The 26904-nt window shown below is 36.0% G+C and overlaps 2 protein-coding genes and 1 non-coding gene across 6 annotated transcripts in view; 1 reads left to right on the top strand and 2 right to left on the bottom strand.

Annotated features, from left to right (window-relative positions):
- The window catches only part of Rab27b (RAB27B, member RAS oncogene family), a 190351-nt gene that overhangs the window by 80540 nt on the left and 82907 nt on the right, over positions 1-26904 (top strand). The window lies entirely within an intron of this gene.
- LOC147830068 (uncharacterized) overlaps positions 1-26904 on the bottom strand; it is an 87443-nt gene that overhangs the window by 39281 nt on the left and 21258 nt on the right. The window lies entirely within an intron of this gene.
- LOC147830069 (small nucleolar RNA SNORD87) lies at positions 4501-4590 on the bottom strand. Its single transcript, XR_015445034.1, has one exon. It is a non-coding gene; the product is annotated as a small nucleolar RNA SNORD87 (small nucleolar RNA).

Here is a 26904-nt window from a genome sequence, read left to right as displayed (position 1 = left end):
CAAGAAAAAGTCCAGATGACAAAAGAATTGTCATTATATATTCTGTAGGATAATGTTGATGAGATTTTCATGACAATATTTTAAATGCATTCAGGAACACACTCCGCTAATAGTTATCATAATCTCAATTCTTTCAGTTTGAGGAATGTGTTTTATCACCTCCCCTACTGTGATATTTTGCAACTATGATATTCCATTTCTAAAAAATCATTTTGAATGTGGTGAGTGAATTAGTAAATATTTTTCCTTCAGCTTTCAAATGTTAGATGTGGAGCCTGTGGATATATGTATGCTTTTATGTATCATGCACGATGGTTATTCTACTTTTGGATTTTTATGTGTCATGCCAATGACTTTTTGATTATTAAAGCTTTTTGATTATGTATAATTCTAATGAACTCTAGCTCATGGTAAACAGAAAGGTAATTTATTGTGAGGATTCAAGGGCAGCTAATAGAAGCCTAGGAAGAGGGATGAGTGAAGAGTCCTAGAAGCAAGTCCATTTGCCCTGTCCCTCTCTTGGCCTTGCTTTCTACGGGCCTAGGCTTCATTCTTCCACATCAGCCTCTGTGGTAGAAAGTGAATCCCCTACCATGTCCCAGGTTTTCACCTCCATTCCTCAAGAAACAGTTGAACTCTGTCTGGACTCTTCCAATCTCAAATACTCTTCCAAAAAAGACTTTGGCCCAGCTTGGGTTGTGTATGAGTCTGAACCAACCAACATATGCATATTTGATCACATTTCAGAAAATAATTGCAAAGCTATCGTTGGACAGTCATAAAATTAACTGAGATAAATGAGATAGAAGGTGAAATGATAGGGAATAAGGCAGAGAGGCCTCTTCTCATTCAGATATCCAAGTTGACCCCAGTAATTTCAGGATTTAAAACTCCTATCATAATTGGCCTTCACTTCTTTGCATTTCACTTTCAATAGAACAATGTGATGCTCTTAAAACATATGTCAGATCATGTCATTCCTCTACATAAGACCTCAGATGGCTTCTCCTTTCACTCAGTTTGAGACTGTTACGATCCTGTCCACTACCATCTTTCTAACTGCTTCTTTTTCCCCTCCCCTTTGTTCATCTCCCAGCCCCAAAGATTTCCTGAATGGATCAACTGGACATATCCCTGTCTTGGGTCCTCTGCCCAGCTCTTTCTTCTGGCAAGGATGATCTTTTTCCTAACTTCCTCTAATTTGTTTTAACTGCCACTTTATTGTTTAGGCTTTGCCTGAGCACTCTTTTAAAATATTTGATTCTCTTTAAATGACCATCCTCCTCTTTTTTACATTGCTTCCTTATATACCGCATAATACAGCATATTAATTTATTTTTTATGCCTATCTTTTTCTATCAGAAGATGGCTCCATGAAGTTTTGGAATTGTTTTTCCTGCTATGTGTAAAGTGCCTGAAACAGTGCCAGGAACATGGAAGATATTTAAAAAACGTGCAGTTTCAATGTATGGATATATATTATGTATATACTGCCTCATGTTAACAGGAAAATGGAAAGCAGGTTTATACATAATTATGGGCCAGTTACTGTAGCTGATGTTTCAAATGCCTTATTTATCAGAAATATAATATCAAATCAATGAGTAAGGGATTCTTCCCAGCTGTAATCATGGAGTTCCCAAAAGGGCAGTAGTTGTGTAGGGGGCTGAGTACTGGCAAAGGGGTGCAAACCTGTGTCCATTTGATTGACACTTTCCTAAAGCATATTCTCCATCCACACTCTTCATTACTAATTTACCTCACCCTCTTCATCTTCTCCTAGACTTTCTACTACTGCTCCTCCTGCTCGTTTCATTTCCTTGATATCCTGAAAAATATTTCTTCCTTCCTCAGTTAATATGATGATTTTTTTCAACTTTACAAAAAATTCCTCTCCTGGAGTCTTTTCAGAATTATTCCTAGCAATTCACTTTAAGAAAAGAAGCAGCATCAACAGTGGCATGCTTTGACCATATTTCCTGTCTGCAGAATTGTTCTCACTCTTTTCTCTATAAGTCTCTGTTTAGCTGGAATCAAGTCCACTGACAGCAACCAAGACCCAACCTTCATTTCTGCCTAACTCTGAAGAGTGGGCCATTTGAACCACCACCAAATCACCAAGTTAGGCTACATAACATCATCCAGTAATCCATCTTTCAATTACTATGTAATACTTAACTCTACACATGCATTTTTGCATCTACAATGCATGCAATGAAAATGCATAAGAATGATCTTTAAATTATTCTATGACTTGATGCCACATGAAATGTTAATGTAAGGAAAGTTTGAATTAAAAATCACTGAGAAGTAATTTTTCGATTATTTTAATAGTAATTTCTGAGGCATATTTATCCAGAAATGAAGTATTTGAGGTTTATCAAACTGCAACTGCAGGAAGTGTGTTTGTAAGTAAATTAAATTAAGGAAGCTATTGAGCTATAATAAAGTGGCCTTATGATTTATCACCAGGTATTTGTATCCTAAATAACACTATTTAACCACATCTCTGCATCAACAGAGATTAATAAAGTTCTGTTCTGCTTATCTCCATTGATTAATAAGAAATTGATTTACTTGTTTGACTTATCATGCCAAGGCAACTTATGTTTCAAAACACTGTGGTCATGCTTGGTAGTGAAGCTATAGAACTTGATCCCAGCATCATTGAAGGTGGAATGAGAGCTATTAAAAATAAATGTTTAATACAAGAGTGTGAGCAGAAAAGGGTAAAAGCTTTGCTGTAGTCCCCTGTGCTAGGGAAGCTTAGAAAAATCTTCCTTTCCATAAATGAGAAAACCAGTTTTCTTCTTTAGATGACATAAAAATGCTGCTTTGAAAATTTAGTGTTTCTCATAAAAGCAGGAGACTGGATTGTATTGGGAGCAGAGCATCCTGCAGATAGGGCTGCACTAGTCATAAGGGCTCCAACTCTCTGTAGCTTAGCTCAGCTCTTCCAAGGTTGGCTCCACTGATAGGCAGCTTCTTGCATTATAGGGGCAAGATAGCCACCAGCTGTCCCAGGCTTATCTCTGGAATCCTACCTCATGGCCTTTGAACCTTTTGCACCAGGTCATGTGTGGACAAAAGTAATTTCCCAAGTATAAATACAGGATTATTTTCACAAAAGGAAGTAGCTCTGAGGAAATTTTAAAAAGACATATCTACCTTACTACTCCTCAGGAGTATATAAGCTCTGCTGATAGGAAGAGATGGAGAAGATCAAGAGGATCCTGTTCACGAGATAGTCTTATTTTGTGCTTAACAGACAGAAATTTTGACTTCTCATTATGTGCATACAGACACACACACACAGATGAGATGGGATAAAAAGAAGATAAAATTTAAACAATAACAATAAATCATCAAACTTCGGAAAATATAATAAAATATAGTAAAAGATCAGTAAATACAGTAAAAGTCAGTGTAAGATTTCAGAAGAAAGTATTAACTGGTTAAAACTCTTCCCCAAATTTGCCAGTACCCAGTGACATGGTTCAATGAGGTTTGGATCTAATTAGTGGCTTTTGCTCTGTATCAGATGCCTAAATTAAATGCTTACTACTCATAGGTGATTTATTCTCTTGATTCTTTCAAATCAATTTATTTAGTCTAAAGTTTCAGTAAAAGAGCCCATTCAAGCAATGTGAGTCCAGCAGTATCTGAATATACATAGTCCCCCATTGTCTACCAGAAGTTATTATTCTGGGATTTAGAAAGAGACAGACTTCTGAGTGTGTTGTTAGCACTACTCAAATGTATACAAATCTGCATTTTGGGCAGATTTCTCTTCCTGTGTTCTTCTTTGTTTTATTTTGCCAATGGGGCTAGAAAAAGTAATCATATGGCAAGCATTAAACCAGACTTCATTTAAAAAGTCAAACTGAGCGATATGGAAACGAAAGGATTTCAGTGGAAGAAGTGCATGTTTAGAGACATCTAGACTCTCCAAGGTCTTTTATATTTGTATGAGCAATTGCTGATTGTACATGGTGCTAAAGTGTGGTGATGTAGCTGGTATTTAAGAGCATTGAGACTATAGCAATGACTCTTGGTAATATAATTTTACTTTGGACATCCTTTCTCAGATAAAATTACAGTCAGAAGAAAGAAAAGAAAAGAAAAAAAATTTCATTTATTCCTCTGACTGTCATATGTGTCATTCTTTTTTTTTTTTTTTGCTTTCATGAGGATGTGTTTTAAAGAAAACAATGTATTATTCAGCAATTACAATTAGTCGTCTTTTTCTACATAATTTGTGAATTTTTCAACATCAAATATTTGTATCATTTGCTTCTGTTCATGTTTTCTTGACCAATTCTTCATTGTTCCTTCTAACATGTTGCATTCCATACATGAGGCAGTGAAGTATTTTTAACCACCACTGCCAGAGGACTTATGTATTCATCTGCAGCTACCTATAGGCTGAAGAGAAATATTTCACTCATTTCAATAAAAAATTGCTTTATATTCAGTAACTGACATCATCATTAAATGACTACTGGCATCTCAGTCTTAAAATGATTTCTTCAAAGAAACCCTCTGCTGGGTAAATGGCAAAAATTTAAGTCATCATTGGCTGTCACCAGTTTCTGCCTCTCTGAGTTCTGACCTTTAGTATCTTCTGCAATAAATGCAAAATCCTATCTCAACCAATTTTTGGTTCCTTAGAATGAACTTTGAATAAGAAGATTGCAAAAGGAATAGATTTCACAGAGAATTTACATTTAGGAGTTCAGTAATTCAGTGACTTCTACCAGTTGTGGCATTTGAGAAGAAGCTATTTTCAAGTAAGGGACTTTGTTCCCATTCTCCAGTTTTCTATCAGAGAATAAATTTTCTTACCCCTTTGTCCAAGGAACATCACCAGGAACTCCCTGACACAGGAAAGGTCCCTGAGATAGTGTATGCTGCTTTCCACAGCTTGTATGACTTATTACTGCAACTGAAACTGCTAAGAAATCTACAAATACTGTGTAATTTATGGTCCTATTTAACAGTGACTTTCCCCCCAACAATATTTATTCTAGATGTTAGGTTTCAAGAATCTTCCCGTTAAGAGAGATTTTTAGACTCTTGGCAGAAAAAGTTTTTATCCTGTTATTGCATTTGAAGAAATTTAGACTAACTTGGTCAGGGCAATATGGTTTTTTTTTTTTTCCAATTCTTATTCATAACATCCTTACCATTCTGTTAAGAACTAAGAATAGATTTCAACATCAAAACATTTTACTTTTATATTCCTACCAGTGGATTTAATTTATGCTGTGTTAATTTTTTATGCATCAAAATCAAAAAATTAGATACATCACGGTATACTTTTAGTGAAAGTGATCAATATTTTCTAAATCAATATACAGAATGCTGCTTAATAGCAATTATTTCAAATTAAATTATAGATAATCAAAACATTGGAAAACTGTTTAGGTATTATTTCCCTAATAATTAATAAACAACAGAAAATTAACAAAATTTGCCACATAAGTATGCATGATTTATATATATATATATATATGTTTATTTGAATATACTATTGCCCAAGTTTGTTTCAGGTGTTTTACCTTCAAGGTTGTTTTCCTGTTTTCCAACACACACTAATGCTTTGCATTTGCATGCAGTAAGATGTTGCAATAGAATGAGAAAAGAACAGTGATTAAGAGAAAGGATTCCCACATCCACTGACTCAATTTCAGGGGTCAATGGAGATAAACACATTCTACTTCCCAGTTTGTTTTTCCTCCCAAGTTCTTAGTTAAGGGAAGTTTGAACTAAATAATCTTTATGGTCTGTCCTTTCAAATCTTTAGATCTAGGAGTTTGTGAAATATTTGAAGTGATATCATCAAGTGAGCTAATCAAGTGCAACCATGTAGGAATAGACTTTGTGTTGCATTTTGGACAAAAAAATCACTAATGATTTCTGATGAATTCAGAAGATAGCACAGTGTAGTAACCCAAGTTAAAAGTTATAGATTTATCCTCTTTACTGCATAATAGGAATGCATACAATCTGAAATTCCACTATAATTATGATGATTCCCTAAAGACATGCAATCATTTGGATATTTATTAGTTTTTTTTATTTGAAAGGCATGCAGACAAGGCTTTGGAATTCCTCTGGAGTCAACCTGCTTGGGTTTGAACTCTGGACCCACCACTTACTAGCTGTATGAGAGATTAGACATGCTGTTTAAATCTCCATGGCTCAGTTTTACTATCTATACAGAGATGATAAAACTAGCACCAAAGTTGGTAGTATTGTATTTGGGACCCAGAAAATATTATATAATTCAGTTATTCTTACAAACTCTAGCCTTCTTAGGTTTCTCTATACACTTTGAGAATTATATGAAGACATTTGCCTATTTTTCTAAGTGCCATTATCAATTATTTTTCAATAATATTGAGTTTTTATTATACAAGATGTTGAGATTCTCTAAATGAGCTCTGCAACTATTGAAGGGCATGACATTTGCACGTAATTAAGTAGGAATAGTGAAATGCCATCCAACTCTGGTATGTGCTCTCATAGGGTAAAGGTAATTTTAGATTTTTCAAGAAGTGAAACTTGAGTCTTGCACATAAGATAATTCTCAATCTGAAGATAGAAAATATTTTCAATGGAGATTATGAACTGTATATATTTGATAAACATGATGTTGGAAAAATTATTATAATAGCTACTGCTATTTTTAATGAGAGTTCACATACAAATCTTGATTGTTAGCATTTTGGGGAAGAAGGAAAGAACTGACAGTATGCTTCACAACAGTGATCAGCTGAAGCTAGACTAAGGTTGTTCTCTATAGAGTACAGGGGCAGTCTCCAGAATGCCAGTTTCCAGTGTTCCTTATTGTCTCACATCCTGTTTCTGGACTGTCCTCCCATAGTTGTTCATGCTCATGTTCCCTTTTCTTAAAGTATAAAATTATGAAACATGGAAATAGAGACAAATAGCAAACAATCATTTCACATGACACCCAAGTCATGACTTCTGAATTACACTGCTGGCTACTATATATTCTTGTTGCTTTGGGTCTAGTTCTATTTATCACAAAGATTACAAGCCTTGTTTTGTTTCATTTTCCAAATGAGTCCTCTGTTGGTAACTGCAGCATGGTAGTCTGGTCAGTTTCTTGTCACTAGATTCTCAAATTTTCCATCCTTATTTCAGGGTAGAAGTTGAACTCTGGAGTGATTTTAGTTCTTTCACTTCCACATAATGTTACAGGATTTGTGACATTACCATGATGGTGCTCATCTTACCATGCCTGAATCAATAAATTAAAGTGTAACCTGAGATGCCTCAAGCTGAAAAGCAGATGTTCTAGGCCCCCAGTGCTGATAAGAAAAGTTCACCTTTCATGGGTAAATCCATCCTATAACTACAAGGACAACATACTATTATGGATGGATGGATAGATAGACAAATAGATAAAACGAATTATGGATAAAGGCAAATGTAGATTTAAAATTTTACCTTGAAAGTAAGTATGAATATGAGCTACTGCAGAAAATCTATAATTGGTATTATTAACACTTTTATCTAAACAACTTTTATAAGGTACAGTTGACATACAACACACTGCAAATATTTAAAGTACACTTTGATAAGTTTTAAAATATGTATACACCCATGAAACTTCACCATAATCAAGATAATGACTGTAATCATCACCTCTAAATGTTTTCTGGTGCTTCTCTGTACCCAGGCAAACACTGATGTGGTTCATATTGTTATTAATTGTTTGGTATTTCCTAGAACATCATAAAAGTTGAACAATATAACATATACTCTCTTAAGCCTGGATTTTGTCCAGTCACTAACTACACTTATGGAATTCATCTGTGTTGTAATATATATATATAAATTAAATTTCTTATTTTGAGTAATATTTATCTGTATAAATGATACTTGTAGTTTATCTGTTTACCTGTTAGCAAACATTCGAGTTGTTCCCACTTTTTGCTAGTATGAACAATTCTTCCTTGCACATTCATGCACATATCTGACTATAGATGGATGAGAGCTTATAGTAATATATCAAATTACATTCTAACATAAAGGTTTTTCTGGTCTTTAATAATTTCGTATTTGTAAGCCTCTCTTCACTAGTTAAAAATATGAATGTATCAATTATAACAAAAAGATACTTAAATGTTGTCTAACTCACTACCTCTAGTTTTTATGGTACATTGTCACCCCCTGACATCTATAAAGCTTAGACTCTTGTAGCTTGAGATTTTGAATTGATGAATATTCATGATGTGTAGAAAAGCATGGCACACAGTGTACAAACTCAGTCACACAAAATGGCATGTCGTATATGTACACACTGGACCTAGAAGAACACATCCAGCTAAGCTGCTTATGATTGTGAATGACTTTGTTCTTTGCTTCTTGTGTTTTTGTTTCATGTAATGCACATATTAACTTTCAAAGAATAAAAATTATTTTAAAAATGTGAATGTAACTAAAGCTTTAAAATCTGTCCTAACTTCAAAATTATTGACTAAATTGTTGCCTTTAAAATTTTTGCCAGCTACTCCTCAGATAGTAGACTAATATCTTGATTATACAAAGAATTGAAAAAATTAGACCCCCTCCCAAAATAAAAGACCCAATAAAAATTGGCAATTAAAATGAATAGACAATTTTCCGAAGGAAAAGTACAAATGGCCAATAAGTATATGAAAAAATTTCAACATCATTGGCCATTAGAAAAATGCAAATCAAAACAGCACAGATTCTACCATACTCCAGTAAGAATGGCTATTATTAACTACTAAAAAACAACAAATGTTGGTGAGGATATGTGGAAAGAGGAATCCTTCTATACTGTTGGTGGGAATGTCAATTAGTACAACCAGTATGGAAATCAGTATGGAGATGACTAAAAAACTAAAAATAAGAATTCCATTTGACCCAGGTATAGCCCTTCTGTGTATTTTCCTGAGAATTAAAGTCGTCATACATGATACATGTATGCCCATGACACAACTCATAATAGCTAAATTTTGGAAGCAACCTATATCGTCATCTACAGATGATTAGATACAGAAAATGTGATATACACACACACACACACACACACACACAGTGGAGTTCTACTCAGCCATAAGAAGGATAAATTTGAATAATTTTTAGGAAAATAGATAAATCTTGAGACCATAGAGCTAAGTGAAATAAATCAGATACAGAAGGTTAAATATAATGTGGGTTCTCTAATATGAAAGACTCAAAATATAAATAATTTAAAGAGAAAAAGAAAAGAGAGGTGGCAGGAAACAGGTGCACTCTGTGGAGATGGGAAGGGGATCTAGGGAAGAAGAGAGAGGGAAGAAGAGAGAAGGAGTAAACATTATCAAGATGTCAAATGTATATGCACCAATTCCCCAAAATGAAGGTAATTATTATGTATTACAAACATATACTAGAAATAGTTCAGGGTCCAGCACATTGTTAATGCCTGAAAAATAAAATAAAATAAATAAATGAATAAATAAATACCTTTACAATTATTGTTATCATCATCATCCAAATCTTGTCCTATTGACTTCTGTTAGAAAAAAATACAAATATCGATTGACCAAAAATATGGATAAATAAAGTGCAATAAGTTTGAGGTCCAATTTCTTTTCCCAGATACTTTGAACAACCAGAGACCGGTACTCTGTGAATGCATGATCTCCTCTCAGGCCCTCCTAATTCATATCTACTATCTAGAAAGACTCTAGTCAGAAACTGCCTAGTCATTCTAAAGGATCTGAAAGTTAGATAACAGTCATGACTGTTGTAATAACAGCTGTGCCACAGGGTAGTTAGTCCAGAACAGGGTGGAGAGAAAGGTCTTGTCAGCAGTGGTAACAACTCAAAGTACTACTTACTGTGAAGAGAATAGGCCTTGTAAGCTTTGAAACTTCCAAATTAGTACTGATCAGTCAAATTATTCTATGATCTAAGGTTAATTCTAGAGAGTTGCCAGTTGTTTGGACAATAAATGTTCTTATTTATTTACAATGTTATTATTTCCACTCAGATTATTAGGAATTAATATTGTTGTCTCCTGTCCTACAAATTATAAAAAATTTGAGTGTTCATTTTTTAAGTGTATTATTGAAACTGAAAACATCAGAAAGCTATTGAAATCATTAACAGGATAGGAGATAAAGTCATAGATCAAATGGTATGTTACATTCAAAGCTACATTTAATTGCACTAGAATCTCGTGTATGGACACTTATCATTAAATTTTTCTGGGAATTTTAATTTAAAAATAAAATATAACTGTCATCAGTTTGTTTGTACTTACAAGTAGCTTCTTATTTTAGGTTATTCTCAGCACTGTTTATAAAAATTAGCTTTCTGTAACAAACAGCAGGCTACTACCTTTTAAAGTAAAATTGTGACTCAATCATTCCCTTCCAAAAAGGTGTTAATTGATGAGGCTAGAATCTTGGGGATAAATGTAACTTTTGTTTTTAACCACTTTATTAGCAAGGGCAGAAAATGTCTCACTTTCTAACCTAGTGGGACTTTGGTTTTTGCTGACTATGCCTTTTTTTCTCCCCTCTTCAGACTTACAGAGACACAAATAAATCAACTAGAATTTTCTTAATTCTTAAGAGACTAAATAAATTCTAGTTTTATTGGGTTTTGTACATCATAAAATACAACTGCATATAAAAATATTACAGAAGTTTGCCCTTGTGGAATAATATATGGCTATCCTACCATTAAATACACTGTATATCATGTTATAGATTGGATTTATGCATGGAAGTAATATTTTATCATGCTTTACTTTGAGAGCAACTGTTACTATTATTTTCTTATAGCACTAGCAATATATTCTTGCAGTATATACAGAAAAAAATAGAAAATGATTTTTCAGGCAGAATAGCTATTATCCCACTACCCAAAGACAACCTATGAGAACAAGCCACAGGAACATGAAATAAAGAGAACTTTTCTTTTAAAAATCTCTCATTCACTTTCTCTCATACTCTGTGATCTATTTTACTGTTTAATGATAGTTTGAGTTTTTCTTTTCCTTTTGTAGTGCTGGGATCAAACCAAGGTCTTCACACACTGCTACAGAGCTACATACTCAGCCCTTGCATTTTTCTTTTACTTAAGAGATTATAATCTATCTTCTCTTTCTATATATGTATACATATATATACACACACACATATATATAATATATATGTTATAGGTACACACACGTATATGTATATATTATATATTTCCTCATCCTTTTTGGCAGCTGTATAACCCTACACTTCGTGGTGTTAATACAATTTATTTAACCAAGTATTTGTGATGGACACTGGGTTATTTTCAAAGAGTTGCTATTATAAACTATGTTATAATAAATACAATCATATGTTTATCTGTATACACTTACTCTATTTCCTTAAGATAATCTTCTATATGTGAACTCATACATGAAAGAATGTGCACATTTAAAATTTCATACAAATTCTGGATTGCAAAAGAAGTTTGTGTTTCCCAGGAGTGCATTAGTGGGCTTCCCTCTCCTAACCCATCACACTACAACAGTTGCTCATCTCATTAATGAAAACGGTCACATTTTAATTTGTATTGTTTGCAGTTCTTCTTTTGACTTTACCCATTGTTGTTTTGTCTGCTTTTCCATACGAGCACTCTTTCCATTAGCTATTTGAAATAATGTTATAGATTATAGCTGTTAGAACTTTGCCCCCTGTTTACTATCTCAGCACCATCTCTAATTATATCAAGAATATGATGCTATTTAAATCTTGTTTATTGGAACATTTTTCCATTGTATTCACTTGTGTAGTCATTTTCTTTGCTTATCATTCAGCCTAATGCCCAATTTTTAACTACTGCCTGTTCTCACAGGCGCTTAGATTTTACTGTGTTGCTACTGTCAGCTCACATCTAATAAATAAAGTATGGAGCTTGCAATAACAAGCCAGAAATCCGTGGGCCACATCCAGAGCACTGCCTTTTTTTTTTTTTTTTAACTTTGTTTGGCTCATGGAGTGGTTTTATTTCTTAATGGTTCTTACTTTAATTTGGCTACATTTTCAATATTATAAAGTTGATTATCAACATTTTCAAAAAGCCATAAAAAAACTGGTTTGCAACAATATAAATTACTATTATAACCCAGAGTCTTTTTCTCTCTTCAAATATTGGGAAACCTGTGATTACTGTATTCTAGTTCATCCTGTCCCTATGACCTTCTAGTACAATGCTGATCAACTTATGGCACACATGTTATTGTGTTTTTCTTTTTTGAAGTTTAAATTTTATTTTATTGGTACATTTTAGGTATACAATATAATGACATTCATCGTTGGAAATTTGCACCTTTACATAATCTCTCTTGGTTCTTATTTTACCCCCTTCCCCTGCCCTCCCTTCAACCCCTCCATCCCTCCCTATTTACAAAGACTTAGTTTCCATTTTTTCATTTTCTCATAGTAATTCCATTCCCTTCTTTCCTTTCCCCTACCCCTCCCACTTCCCCTTCCCCTTTGCATATTTTCTTCCTATTTCACATTATCTATTATACCTTTTAGTCCTTAATAACACTTTCAGTTTCTCACGTTAGAGAAACTGTTTGGTATTTACACATGTGTGTCCTGTTTATTTCACTCAAGAGTATCGCCACAATGTGCATCCACTTAGCTATAAATGTCCCTAATTTCTCATTTTTTATGGCTGAGTAGTACTTCATTTTATTAAAAAACCACATTTTCTTTATCCAGTCTCCAGTTGATAGACATTTGGGCTGTTTCCAAGTTTTAGCTATCACAAACTGTGTGGCTATGAACATGGGTGCACATATATCACTGTGGTATGATTCTTTTAATTCTTTGGGGAAGATCCCCAGCAGGGGAATAGCGGGGTCAAATGGGACTTCCAGTCCTAGTCCTTTGAGGTATCTCCATACTGATTTCCATAATGGTTGCACCAGTCAACACTCCCACCAGCAGTGGAGCAGGGTTCCTCTTTCCCCACAGCCCCACCAGCATTTGTTATTGGTTGATTTCATGATAGCAGCCATTCTTTCTGGGGTAAGGTGGAATCTCAGTGTTGTTTTTTCATTTGCATCGCTCAAATGACCAGTGATGTTGAACATTTTTTTATATATTTATTTGCTATTTCTACTTCTTTGTCTGAGAAATGTCTGTTCATTTTAGATGCGCACTTTTGGATTGGGTCTTTAAATTTGAGAGGCCTGATTTTCTAAAGTTTTTTATAGATTCTAGATAGTAGACATTTGTCTGAGGAACAGCGGGTGAAAATTTTTTCCCATATTGTGTGTTGTCTCTTCACACTGCTGGTGGTTTCTCTTGCTGTGCAGAAGCTTTTTAGTAAGAAGAGATCCCACTTGTTCATTGTTTGTGCTAGTTCATAGGCAACTGAGGTTTTGTTCATAAAATCTTTTCCTACACCGATGTCTTCAAGAGTTCTACCTAACCTCTGTTCCAGCCAGTTCAGTGTTTCTATTTTAATATTGAGATCTTTAATCCATTTTGATTTTAGTTTAGTGCATAGTGAGAGATACAGGTCTAGTTTTAATCTTTGGCAAGTTGAAAGCCAATTTTTCCAGCACCATTTATTAAAGAGGCCATCTTTCCTCCAGTGAGGGTGTTTGGCTCCTTTAACAAAGATGAGGTGGCTGAGTGTGCCTGGAGTTGTTCCTGCATCTTCTAATCTGTTCCACTGGTCCTCAGGTCTGTTTCTTTGTCAGTACCATGCTGGGTTTTTTTTTTTTTTAATCACAGTAGCTTTGTAGTATAGTTTCAAGCTGGGGCTTGTGATACCTCCTGCCATGTCTTTTACCTAGAATTGCTTTTGCTATTCTGGGTCTCTTCTTGTTCCAAATGAATTTTTGGATTGTTTTCTCAAGGTCCGTGAAGTATGCTGCTGGGATTTCAATTGGGATTGCATTGAATCTATATAGCAGTTTTGGAAGTATGGCCATTTTCACTATGTTGATCCTTCCTACCCAGGAGCAAGAGATGTCTTTCCATTTTCTGATATCATCTTCAATCTCTCTTTTCAGAATGCTATAATTTTCAGAGAAGAGGTCTTTGATTTCTTTTGTTAGGTTGATCCCTTGGTATTTCAGTCTTTTGGCTGCTATCGTGAAAGGAATTATTTGCCCTATTTCTCTCTCAGTGAGTCTGTCATTGGTGTAGAGGAAAGCTATTAACTTTTGTGTGTTGACCTTGTAACCAGCTACTTGACTGAATTTGGTTATTAAGTCTAGAAGACTTTTGGTGGAGTTCTTGGGATCTTCTATACAGAGTATCATGTCATCTGCAAGAAACGACAATTTGACTTCTTCATTTCCTATCTTTGTTCCTTTTATTTCTTTCTCTTGTCTAATTCCCAGGGCTAATGTTTCCAAAACTATGTTGAAAAAGTGTGGTGACAGTGGACATCCTTATCTTGTTCCTGATTTTAGTGTGAAGGATTTCAGTTTTTGACCATTTAGTACGATATTGGCTGTTGGTTTTTCATAGATGGCTTTTATCAGATTGAGGTAGAGATCATCTATTCCAGTTTTCTGTAGGATTTTTATCACAAATGTATGTTGGATTTTGTCAAATGCTTTTTCTGCATCAATTGAGATGATCACATGGTTTTTGTCCTTGGTTCTATTGATATAGTGTATTATATTTATTGATTTGCATATGTTGAACCATCTCTGCATCCCTGGGATGAATCCCACTTGGTCAGGGTGTATGATCTTCTTGATCATCTTCTGCATTCTATTTGCCAGTATCTTATATGAGGATTTTTGCATCTATGTTCATTAGTGAGATAGGCCTATAGTTCTCTTTTTCAGTTGGGTCTTTCTCTGCTTTGAGGAGCAAGGTGATGCTTGCTTCCAGGAATGAATTTTGTAGTATTCCTTCCCTTTCAATTTCACTGAAGAGTTTAAACAGTAGTGGCAGCAGTTCCTCTCTAAATGTCTTGTAGAATTCAGTAGTGAAGCCATCAGGACCCGGACTTTTTTGGTTGGTAACTTTTTAATTATGTGTTCAGTTTCATTGACTGATATTGGGTTGTTTGGAGTTTTTAGGTCTTCTTCCTTCAACTTTGGTAATTCATATCTAGGAATCTGTCCATTTCTTCTGTGTTGTCCATCTTATTGGCATATAGGTTCTGGAAGTAGGTATTGATGATCCTCTGGATTTCTGCTGTGTCCGTTGTAATTTCACCCTTTTAATTCCTAATTGGAGTTGAGCATTTTCTTTCCTTTCCTTTTTGTGATAGGGTTGGCTAAGGGTGGGTCAATTTTGTTTATTCTTTTGAAGAACCAACTCTTGCCTCCTTTGATTTTTTTGTACCATTCTCTTAGTCTCCATTGTAATGATTTCTGCTCTGATTTTTATAATTTCCTCCCTTGTATGAGCTTTGGGTTTGTCCTGCTCTTCTTTTTCTAGAATCTTGAGGTTTACCGTCAGGTTGTTTAATTGTGCTCACTCTGTTTTCCTAATATAAGTATTCACTGCTATGAATTTCCCTCGTAAGACTGCTTTCATTGTGTCCCATAGATTCTGTTATGTTGTATCGTCATTGTCATTTAATTGAAGAAACTGTCTGATTTCTTCTTTAATTTCCTCTGTGACCCATTGGTTATTCAGATGTGTGTTGTTCAATTTCCATGTGTTGTTCAATTTCCATGTGTTTATGAAATTCTTGCGGTTTCTTTTGCTATTGATCTCCAATTTCATCACACTATGATCTAATAATATACAGGGTATAATGTCAATTCCTTTGCACTTACTTAACATGTTCTATGAGTGAGTATGTCTATTTTGAAGAACTACCCACGTGCAGCTGAAAAGCATGTGTATTATGATTTGGTGGGGGTGGAACACTCTGTAAACATGTGTTAAGTTCATTTGGTCATGAGTTTGATTGAGATCTAGTATTTCATTACTTATTTTTTTGTCTAGTTGATCTATCTACTTGTGACAGTGGGCTATTGAGGTCCCCCACTATTACTGTATTAGTGAACATATGACTTTTCATGTCTGTTAGTATTTGTTTTATATAGTTGGGTGCACTAGTGTTTGGTGCATATATATTTATGATTGTCATCTCTTCCTGTTGGATTGTTCCCTTTAAAAGAATGCAGTGTCCTTCTTTGTCTCTCTTAATCAGTGTGGGGTTTTTTGGGGGGGGGGTACCAGGGATCGAACTCGGGACCTTGCACTTGCAAGGCAGGTGGCGGAACCACTGAGCTACATCCCCGGCCCTATTAGTGTGGGTTAGAAATCCTCTTGGTCTGCAAAGAGGATAGCTATTCCTGCTTTTTTTCAGGTTCCTGTCTCATGGAATATTGTTTTCCACCCTTTAGCTTTCAGTTTATGAGTTTCTTTTTGAATTAAGTGTGTTTCTTGTATGCAGCATATTGTTGGATCTTGCTTCTTGGCCCATTTTGCCAGTCTATTTCTTTTGATTGTTGAATTGAGACCATTAACATTGATGGTTATAACTGATATGTATTGAGTTATCATTGCCATGATTTTTTCCTTTTGTTGGACCCTCCACCTTTGCATTTAGTTTCTTGTTGTGCCTGATGGATTCATTTGGCTGTATTTCCTGGGGTTGTGATCCTTGTCTTTTCCTAGGGTATTGTCTAAAATTTTTTGGAATGCTGGTTTGGTATTCATAAAGTTCCTGAGGTGCTCTTTGTCATGAAAGTATCTTATTTCTCCATCAATTTTGAAAGATAGTTTTGCAGGTTACATCAATCTGGGTTGGAGGCTATTTTCCTTTAGGGCTTGGAATACATCACTCCAAGCTCTTCTTGCCTTGAGGGTTTGCATTGAGAAGTCTGCTGTGATTCTGATGGGCTTTCCTTTGTGTGTGATTTATTTCTTTCCTCTAATTGCTTGTAGAAATTTGTTCTTCTGTTGAGTTTCTGGAATCTTAACAATTATATGCCTATGTGTAGGATTTTTTTGATCAAGGCTAGTTAGAGTCCTACATGCCTCACTTATGTGTATGTCAAGTTCTTTTCCCCTGCTTGGGAAATTTTCTGCCATCACTTCTGTGAATAGTTTTTTTTATGTCATCTGCACTCTCTTCTGTTTCTTCATTGACTCCGATCAGTCTTATGTTATTCTTCTTTGCATCGCCAAGCAGCTGCTGGATTGATTTCTCACAGTCTCTTACAATTTTAAAGCAATTTTTCTTTTCCTGGTCACTAATTGCAATCTTACCTTCTATATCTGAAATTCTGTCCTCACAATGGCTCATTCTGCTGTGTACACTGCAAGTGAAGTTTTTAATGTCCTGGAAATCTGTTTGCATCTGTTTTACAGATTCCATTTGTTTCCCATGTTGGGACTCCATCATGTTCTTAGCTCCTCTCTAGATTTATTAATCATGTCTTGCACTATGAGCATAATCTCTGCTGTTATCTGAGAAATTATTTCTGATTTCATCCAGATGCTCTTTTGTTGCTAGTTCAAGGAGTTCAGGTGGTTAAGTGTCAGAGTGTTCCGTCTTGTTTCCCTTTGGGGTTGCTGTAGGTGATCTGGAAGTTGGGTTTTGAGACTTGTTTATGTGTCTTCTCATTTCGATGGGGGGGCATGGTGGTGTGTGGGTGGTGTGTGTGCTGCTGGTGCCCACGGCTCACCTCCTCTGGTCTGGTAGCAGTGGTACAGCATCCCCAAAGCCTCCTCTGCACTGGGAGAGGTGGTATGGTGGCCCAGAAGCCTCCTCTGCACTGGGAGTGATGGTACAGCTGCCCAGAAGCCTCCTCTGCCTATTGTGATTTTCTTTTAAGACAAAAGATGTTAGTATAAGAGCTATTTTTTCTAACCTAAAACCTCAGGTTTAATTGCAGTGTTGCCATTTTGTGATAAATAAGTGGGTTTTGGGTTTCAGTTTGGGCACTTGTCTCTAAAAGGTTCACCATCACTGCCCTTATCCAACACAGTCAGTTTCACACTTCTTATTGCATATCTGGCTCAGTTGACCTAGAAGCAGGGATTCTTAGTCTTAAAACTACTGACACTTTGAGATTAATAATTCTTTGAGGAGTTGGGGGCTGTGCAGTACATTTTGGATGATTAACAGTATCCAAGTTTTACCCGCTGTGGGTACACCTTCTACTACCCATTTTCAGCTACCAGACATGTCTGTAGCCACTGAAAAGTCCAAGAGAGAAGAACTCTGGCTCCTCTTGTAAGACCAGTGCATTGCTACTAGGTACCTCTCATCCAGATTGGTGAAAACCTGTAGGAGATATGGTCCTATCCAGCAACAGTGGGGCTCATTTTTTGCTTTCCCCCATTCAAATTACCTTCCCAATTTTCTCTTTTTTTGGGGGGGGGTGGAATAGGAAGCAAAAAAGTAAGGTTATACTCTAATTTGGGGCTAGGGTGTAGAAAAGAGGGATCAGCTGGTGGACTTTCCCCTGCATACAAGGGCCAGAAGCACTCAACAATGTGATCTCCCAATACTTCCTATTGAATAACATAACTGGCCATGAGATCCTCTAAGCTACAAAACTCTATTTCTGTCAAGAGGTTGACCACAAAGACTAAATAGAGAGATCAAAAATTTTCAAGGTACCAGGAAGTTCAGCCCTCATGAAGTTCACAGAATCTTCTTCAGCATCTGTGGGTAATTACTCTAACACCTGTTAATAGTATCACATTGTTTCTTACCAAAAATAGCTGCCACTGAGGTGAGGAAGAAATCTCCAAACAAGGAAAACCCTGTTTTTTTGCTCTGGTGCTGAGCTCAGTTTCTTCTGTTCATTTGCCTGATATCTGAGGTACTGCCATTTTCCTCAGTTCATCTGTGGCCTTCACCCACTAACTTATGCCTACTGTCATATCCAATATGTGGTATCCAAGATTCAACCTTTTCCTGGGACTTATCAAACAAATCTCTTTAGTAAGGCACAGTGTGGGCAGTGTTCATTTTGAGTAGATGTGTAGACTAATCAGCACCTGTGAGATTTTCTCTCAGACCAAATCCATTATCTCCATAACCTTTTCAAATGTTTCATTTTCTTTCTGTGTGATTTTGCCCTTCCCTGTTTTCTTAACTTCTACTTTATCAGTACACTTTATTATTTCCAAATCCTATCGTTATTTCAATGGAATATAAGGCAGGGGTGTTTAAATGTATAGGTGAAGTTGGTTCTTTGAAAGAATCAACAAAATTGACCCACCCTTAGCCAACCTTATCAGGAAAAGGAAAGAAAAGGCCCAAATCCATGCAATTAAGAATAAAAAGGGTGAAATGACAACAGACCCAGCAGAAATCCAGAGGATCATCAATACCTACTTCCAGAACCTATATGCCAATAAGATGGACAACACAGAAGAAATGGACAGATTCCTAGATATGAATTACCAAAGTTGAAGGAAGAAGACCTAAAAACTCCAAACAACCCAATATCAGTCAATGAAACTGAACACATAATTAAAAAGTTACCAACCAAAAAAGCCCGGGTCCTGATGGCTTCACTACTGAATTCTACAAGACATTTAGAGAGGAACTGCTGCCACTACTGTTTAAACTCTTCAGTGAAATTGAAAGGGAAGGAATACTACAAAATTCATTCCTGGAAGCAAGCATCACCTTGCTCCTCAAAGCAGAGAAAGACCCAACTGAAAAAGAGAACTATAGGCCTATCTCACTAATGAACATAGATGCAAAAATCCTCATATAAGATACTGGCAAATAGAATGCAGAAGATGATCAAGAAGATCATACACCCTGACCAAGTGGGATTCATCCCAGGGATGCAGAGATGGTTCAACATATGCAAATCAATAAATATAATACACTATATCAATAGAACCAAGGACAAAAACCATGTGATCATCTCAATTGATGCAGAAAAAGCATTTGACAAAATCCAACATACATTTGTGATAAAAATCCTACAGAAAACTGGAATAGATGATCTCTACCTCAATCTGATAAAAGCCATCTATGAAAAACCAACAGCCAATATCGTACTAAATGGTCAAAAACTGAAATCCTTCACACTAAAATCAGGAACAAGATAAGGATGTCCACTGTCACCACACTTTTTCAACATAGTTTTGGAAACATTAGCCCTGGGAATTAGACAAGAGAAAGAAATAAAAGGAACAAAGATAGGAAATGAAGAAGTCAAATTGTCGTTTCTTGCAGATGACATGATACTCTGTATAGAAGATCCCAAGAACTCCACCAAAAGTCTTCTAGACTTAATAACCAAATTCAGTCAAGTAGCTGGTTACAAGGTCAACACACAAAAGTTAATAGCTTTCCTCTACACCAATGACAGACTCACTGAGAGAGAAATAGGGCAAATAATTCCTTTCACGATAGCAGCCAAAAGACTGAAATACCAAGGGATCAACCTAACAAAAGAAATCAAAGACCTCTTCTCTGAAAATTATAGCATTCTGAAAAGAGAGATTGAAGATGATATCAGAAAATGGAAAGACATCTCTTGCTCCTGGGTAGGAAGGATCAACATAGTGAAAATGGCCATACTTCCAAAACTGCTATATAGATTCAATGCAATCCCAATTGAAATCCCAGCAGCATACTTCACGGACCTTGAGAAAACAATCCAAAAATTCATTTGGAACAAGAAGAGACCCAGAATAGCAAAAGCAATTCTAGGTAAAAGACATGGCAGGAGGTATCACAAGCCCCAGCTTGAAACTATACTACAAAGCTACTGTGATTAAAAAAAAAAAACCCAGCATGGTACTGACAAAGAAACAGACCTGAGGACCAGTGGAACAGATTAGAAGATGCAGGAACAACTCCAGGCACACTCAGCCACCTCATCTTTGTTAAAGGAGCCAAACACCCTCACTGGAGGAAAGATGGCCTCTTTAATAAATGGTGCTGGAAAAATTGGCTTTCAACTTGCCAAAGATTAAAACTAGACCTGTATCTCTCACTATGCACTAAACTAAAATCAAAATGGATTAAAGATCTCAATATTAAAATAGAAACACTGAACTGGCTGGAACAGAGGTTAGGTAGAACTCTTGAAGACATCGGTGTAGGAAAAGATTTTATGAACAAAACCTCAGTTGCCTATGAACTAGCACAAACAATGAACAAGTGGGATCTCTTCTTACTAAAAAGCTTCTGCACAGCAAGAGAAACCACCAGCAGTGTGAAGAGACAACACACAATATGGGAAAAAATTTTCACCCGCTGTTCCTCAGACAAATGTCTACTATCTAGAATCTATAAAAAACTTTAGAAAATCAGGCCTCTCAAATTTAAAGACCCAATCCAAAAGTGCGCATCTAAAATGAACAGACATTTCTCAGACAAAGAAGTAGAAATAGCAAATAAATATATAAAAAAATGTTCAACATCACTGGTCATTTGAGCGATGCAAATGAAAAAACAACACTGAGATTCCACCTTACCCCAGAAAGAATGGCTGCTATCATGAAATCAACCAATAACAAATGCTGGTGGGGCTGTGGGGAAAGAGGAACCCTGCTCCACTGCTGGTGGGAGTGTTGACTGGTGCAACCATTATGGAAATCAGTATGGAGATACCTCAAAGGACTAGGACTGGAAGTCCCATTTGACCCCGCTATTCCCCTGCTGGGGATCTTCCCCAAAGAATTAAAAGAATCATACCACAGTGATATATGTGCACCCATGTTCATAGCCACACAGTTTGTGATAGCTAAAACTTGGAAACAGCCCAAATGTCTATCAACTGGAGACTGGATAAAGAAAATGTGGTTTTTTAATAAAATGAAGTACTACTCAGCCATAAAAAATGAGAAATTAGGGACATTTATAGCTAAGTGGATGCACATTGAGGCGATACTCTTATGTGAAATAAATAGGACACACATGTGTAAATATCAAATAGTTTCTCTGGTGTGAGAAACTGAAAGTGTAAATAAGGACTAAAATGTATAATAGGGAATGTGAAATAGGAAGAAAAGGGGCAAAGGGGAAGGAAGCGGGAAGGATAGGGGAAAGGATAGAAGGGAATGGGATTAATAGGAGAAAATGGAAAAATAGGAACAAAATCTTTGTAAATAGGGAGGAATGGAGGGGTAAAAGGGAGGGCTGGGCAAGGATGAAAAATAAGAACCAAGAGAGATTATGTAAGGGTGCAAATTTCCAATGATGAATGTCATTATATTGTATACCTAAAATGTACCAGTGATTAGAATGAATAATCGATAATGTAAAATAGGAAGAAAAGGTCCAAAGGGGTAGGGGTAGTGGGAAGGGCAAGGGAAAGGAAAGAAGGTAAAAAGAAAAACGCTGAGAAATGGAAAAAATGGAAATAAAGTCTTTGTAAATAGGGAAGGGTGGAGGGCGTGAAGGGAGTGCTAGGAATGGGGAAAAAAATAAGAACCAAGATGCATCATGTAAAGGTCCAATTCCCAATGAGAAATGTAATTGTGTTGTATACCTACAATGTACCAATAAAAATAGATGAGCAAGGGTTGGGGATTTAGCTCAGTGGTTCTGCTACCTGCCTCGCAAGCACAAGGTCCTGAGTTCAATCCCTGGTACCAAGTGAAACAAAAGTGGAAGTGCTGCCATGAATGAAATGGTAGAAATGCAATTGGAAAGTGTTTATGATGAAAGGGACACTAAGCAGAACACAAGAACAACCACAACAAAATACTTTCACATTAAGTACACTGTCAGAGATACCTCGCCACAGTGAACGTCCAAACGATGTAATTCTGGGCCCTGGTCCAAACTGAGAGGTGTGACATCTTGCCCAGACCGAAATGAGATGCTTAAGCCTTAAGTTATTGGGCAGGAAGTCAGCAAGCACTGTTCAAGCTATTTTTACTAATTTTTACAGGAAAATAAATACTTTAATTCTCAATCTTTCTAATGTTTTAAATTACAGTGTACTTAATAAAATTAGTTTTACTTTTTAAAAAATGTATAGGTGAAATTCATCATCTGAAAACCAGGAGAAGGCAGAAAAATTTTCTCTGGATAAAATAGGGGACATTATGGTACTTTCTCTGAAGATTATGATGCATAACTGAATGATAATTGTTTTTCTGAAGTTTTAAGTAAGCTTCTGAGCATAGCAAGAGGATAGGCCCAGGACTGTGCCTTACTTGGTGTCATTACAACCTGTTGATGGGGCATACGCTGATTTTCAAAGTACATGCTTGTGGTGAGTAATCATGTGAGGAATGAATAGGCAACCAATTCTTCATTGTCATTTCTTGCTTTAGGTAAGGATTTCCATTAAGAATAACACTTATTTGTTCGTTCATTTAGTTAGTTACTTCTTATTGAGTGCTTATGTTGTTCCTGGCACTGGAGCTAAAACATATGAATGAATAAAGAAATAACAATATTCTTTCCCTTGTGCACTAGAAAGATAAAGATAAAGAGACAATAAACAAGTAATTGAATACATAAATGAATAAATAAATAACAGTTTCACATGGCAAAAATGCTTTGTAATGAAGAAAGGTAGGGTGTAGAGATGTACAGAAATTTGGGAAGGCACAATTTCAGATAAGGCAATTAGAAGGTCCTCCTAAGAGATGGTCTAAGAGCAGAGGTCTGAATTATAGGGAGTGAGCTATGTAAAGTTCAGAAGGAAATATAGCCAAGGCAGAGGAAATGAGAAGCTTGGCTGGTCAGAGCAAAAGCATTGCAGTCAGAGTGGAGTAAGCAAGGAGCAGGAGAGAATTCCAAAAGGTTCTTGTGAATAAAGTCAGCAGTTTGGGTTTTTGGTTTCCTCTAAATGTATGTGAGATCAAGAGGAGAATGAAAGCAGGTAGCCTAGTGAGGAAAGGACTGTGGTGATAGCGAGAAGTGATGGGGATGTAGTATACATGGTGAGCAGGAGAAACAGGCAGACAGGAACAGATTTGAGGGGTGTGTTCGAAGCAGACTATGCTTCTGGACTGTCTGTGGGGCCTGAGATCAGAAATCAGGGGTGATTTCTTGGTTGTGAACTTTTGTCACTGAGTAGACAATGGAGACATTCACTGAGATATTTGATCAAGACAGGTTTGGGAATTCACTGAGTTATGGGGAAATCAGTAATTGTGGAAGGTTGCAATATCTGGTGGTGAATTCAGTAATTTAGGGAGGGTGGACTTACAGAAGTAACTGCTTTAAACAGTGAAAAAAATTGTGGGGTTAGTGGTTGTGAAGGGAAAGGCAGCACTCTTTTTAATCAGTGTCTCATGAGCCTCTCCTATTTAAAATGTGTTCAGCACCATACGTGGTCTGAGTGCTCCTTAGAAAAGGATTTCACCATGGTCTTACTGAATCAGAATCTGCATTTTAAGGAGATTCCTCCATGAGATTCTTATGCCCATTAGAGTTTGAGTGCAAGCAAGGAGATTCTAAATCTTATCATATGAAAGTACCAAATTCAAACTGAGGGACATTTTACAAAATAACAAGTGTTTAATCTCCACAAATGTCAAGGTCATGAAGGTGTAAAGAGGACTGCAGACTGGTTCTAGGTTAAAGAAAAACAAAAAGGCGTGCTAAGTGCAGCACATCATCCTGAATCAGAAATTGACCCTTGAATTCCAAAAAATATCCTTGAGACAGCTGGCCAAATTTGATGGGGTCTCTGTGTAAAGGATATGTAGGAGTTTCTGTTGAGTTAGATATCAGATGTATATGTGTATGTGTGTCTGTATAATTTTGACTGTTATAAGCTTCTGTATGATGTGACCAAGCTGAGGCAGAGGTCTCTGGAGGTCTCTTCAATCCAAGCCATACTGAGCACACTCCTTACAACCTCAGCTAGCGGGCAGCAGCCTTCCCAGGACTCCTTTATATTCTGTTACTGGTTGTGTCAGGCAGGAGAGCGGAGTATTATCAAGTTGCAGGAGGATGGCTTGAAAAAAACTAAGGTAGATTCGTGTAGATTTATGTAGATTCATGTAGATTCATGGGAGGGAGGGCAGGGTTGAGAATTACTATGGCATTCATTCCCAGAAAAGGATATACCAAAAAGATATACTAGAAGCATGAGTCCTTTTCCTTCAGGTGAGTCTTAGTCTGTTTTCCTTCAGGTTCTGTGTGTGTGTGTGTGTGTGTGTGTGTGTGTAAAATTATAATGTTTAAAACTTTATAATTACCTTTTTTCCTGCTCATGGAAATTATGTCTTTCTATTTAAACTGTCAGTACTATGCTATTTTTATCACAGTAGCTTTGTAGTATAATTTCAAGTTAGGAATTGTGATGCTTCCTACCTTGCCTTTGTTGCCCAGAATTAACTTTGCTATTCTAGGTCTCTTCTGCTTCCAAGTGAATTTGAGGATTGTTTTTTCTAATTCTGTGAGATATGCTATTGGAATTTTGATAGGAAATGCATTAAATCTGTATAACCATTTTGGAAGTATGGCCGTTTTCATTACATTGATTCTTCTTACTCAAGAACAAGGGATATCCTTCCATTTTCTGATATCCCCTTCAATCTCCTTTTTCAAAGTACTGTAGTTTTCAATGTACAGGTCTTTTACTTCCTTCTTTAGATTGATTCCTAAGTATTTCATTTTGGGGGATGCTATTGTGAAAGGTGTTGTTTTCCAAATTTCTCTCTCAGTGAGTTTGTTATTTGTGTACAGGAAGGCTATTGATTTTTGAGTGTTGACTTTGTATCCAGGTACTCTACTGAATTTGGTTATTAGATCTAGACGTCTTAGTGGAGCTTTTGGGATCTTCTGTGTAGAATATCATGTCATCTGCAAATAATGACAATTTAATTTCTCCCTATCCTCGTTCCTTTTATTTCTTTCTCTTGTCTACTTGCTCTGGCTAATGTTTCCAGAATTATATTGAATAAGAGTGGTGACAGTGGTAATCCTTGTCTTGTTACTGATTTTAGAGTGAAAGCTTTCAGTTTTTGTCCATTTACTATGATGTTGGCTGATGTTGGCTGTTGGTTTGTCATAGACTGAGATGAAGACCATCTATTTCAATTTTCTGTAGTTTTTTTTTTATTATGAATGGGTGTTAGACCTTGTTAATTGCTTTTTAAAGGATCATATATATTTTTGAAAGGATCATATATATTTTTTCTTTGGCTTTGTTAATTTAGTGTATTATATTTATTGATTTCTATGTGTTGAACCAGTCTTGAATCCCTACAATGAATCCTACTTGGTCATGGTGTAAAACTTTCTTGATGATTTGCTGCATTCTGTTTGCAAGTATCGTATTGAGGATTTTTGTATCTATGTTCTTTAGGGAGATTGGCCTATAATTCTCCTTTTTGGTGGAATCTTTCTCTGGTCTTGGTATCAGGGTAATGCCTGCTTTCAGGAATGAATTTGGGAGTATTGCTTCCCTTTCAATTTCATTAAAGAGTTTGAGAAGTAAAGGCATTAGGTCTTCTCTAAATTTCTTGAAGAATTCAGCAGTGAATCCATCAGTGCCTGGGCTTTTTTTGTTGGTCAGTTTTTAATTGCATCTTCAATTTCATTGGCTAATATTGGTTTATTTCGAATTTTAATATCTTCTTGATTTAGTTTTGGTAATTTATATGTATCTAGGAATCTGTCCATTTCTCCTGTGTTTTCCATCTTATTAGAATACAGTTTCTCAAAGTAGGTATCAATGATCTTCTGGATTTCTGCAGGATCTGTTGTGCTTTCACCCTTTTCTTTCCTAATTGCATGGTTTTGAGTCTTTTCTCTCCTTTTTTAGATAAATTTGCCCAAGTATTCATCAATTTTATTTAATCTTTCAACAACTCAACTGTTTGATTCTTTGTATTGTTTTATTCTTCATTGTATTAATTTCTGCTCTGATTTTTATAATTTCCTTCCTCGTATGAACTTTGGGTTTGACTTGCTCTTCATTTTCTAGAAGATTGAGGTTCAACATTAGGTTGTTTATTTGAGCCCACTTTG

The sequence above is a fragment of the Heterocephalus glaber genome, unplaced genomic scaffold (assembly GCF_053883595.1).
Source record: "Heterocephalus glaber isolate CG9 unplaced genomic scaffold, H.glaber_assembly_v1.0 deba00000331, whole genome shotgun sequence".
In the NCBI taxonomy this organism is placed as follows: Eukaryota; Metazoa; Chordata; class Mammalia; order Rodentia; family Bathyergidae; genus Heterocephalus; species Heterocephalus glaber.
The sequence above is the reverse complement of the archived record's forward strand: the minus strand, read 5'-3'. Positions and strand labels throughout refer to the sequence as shown.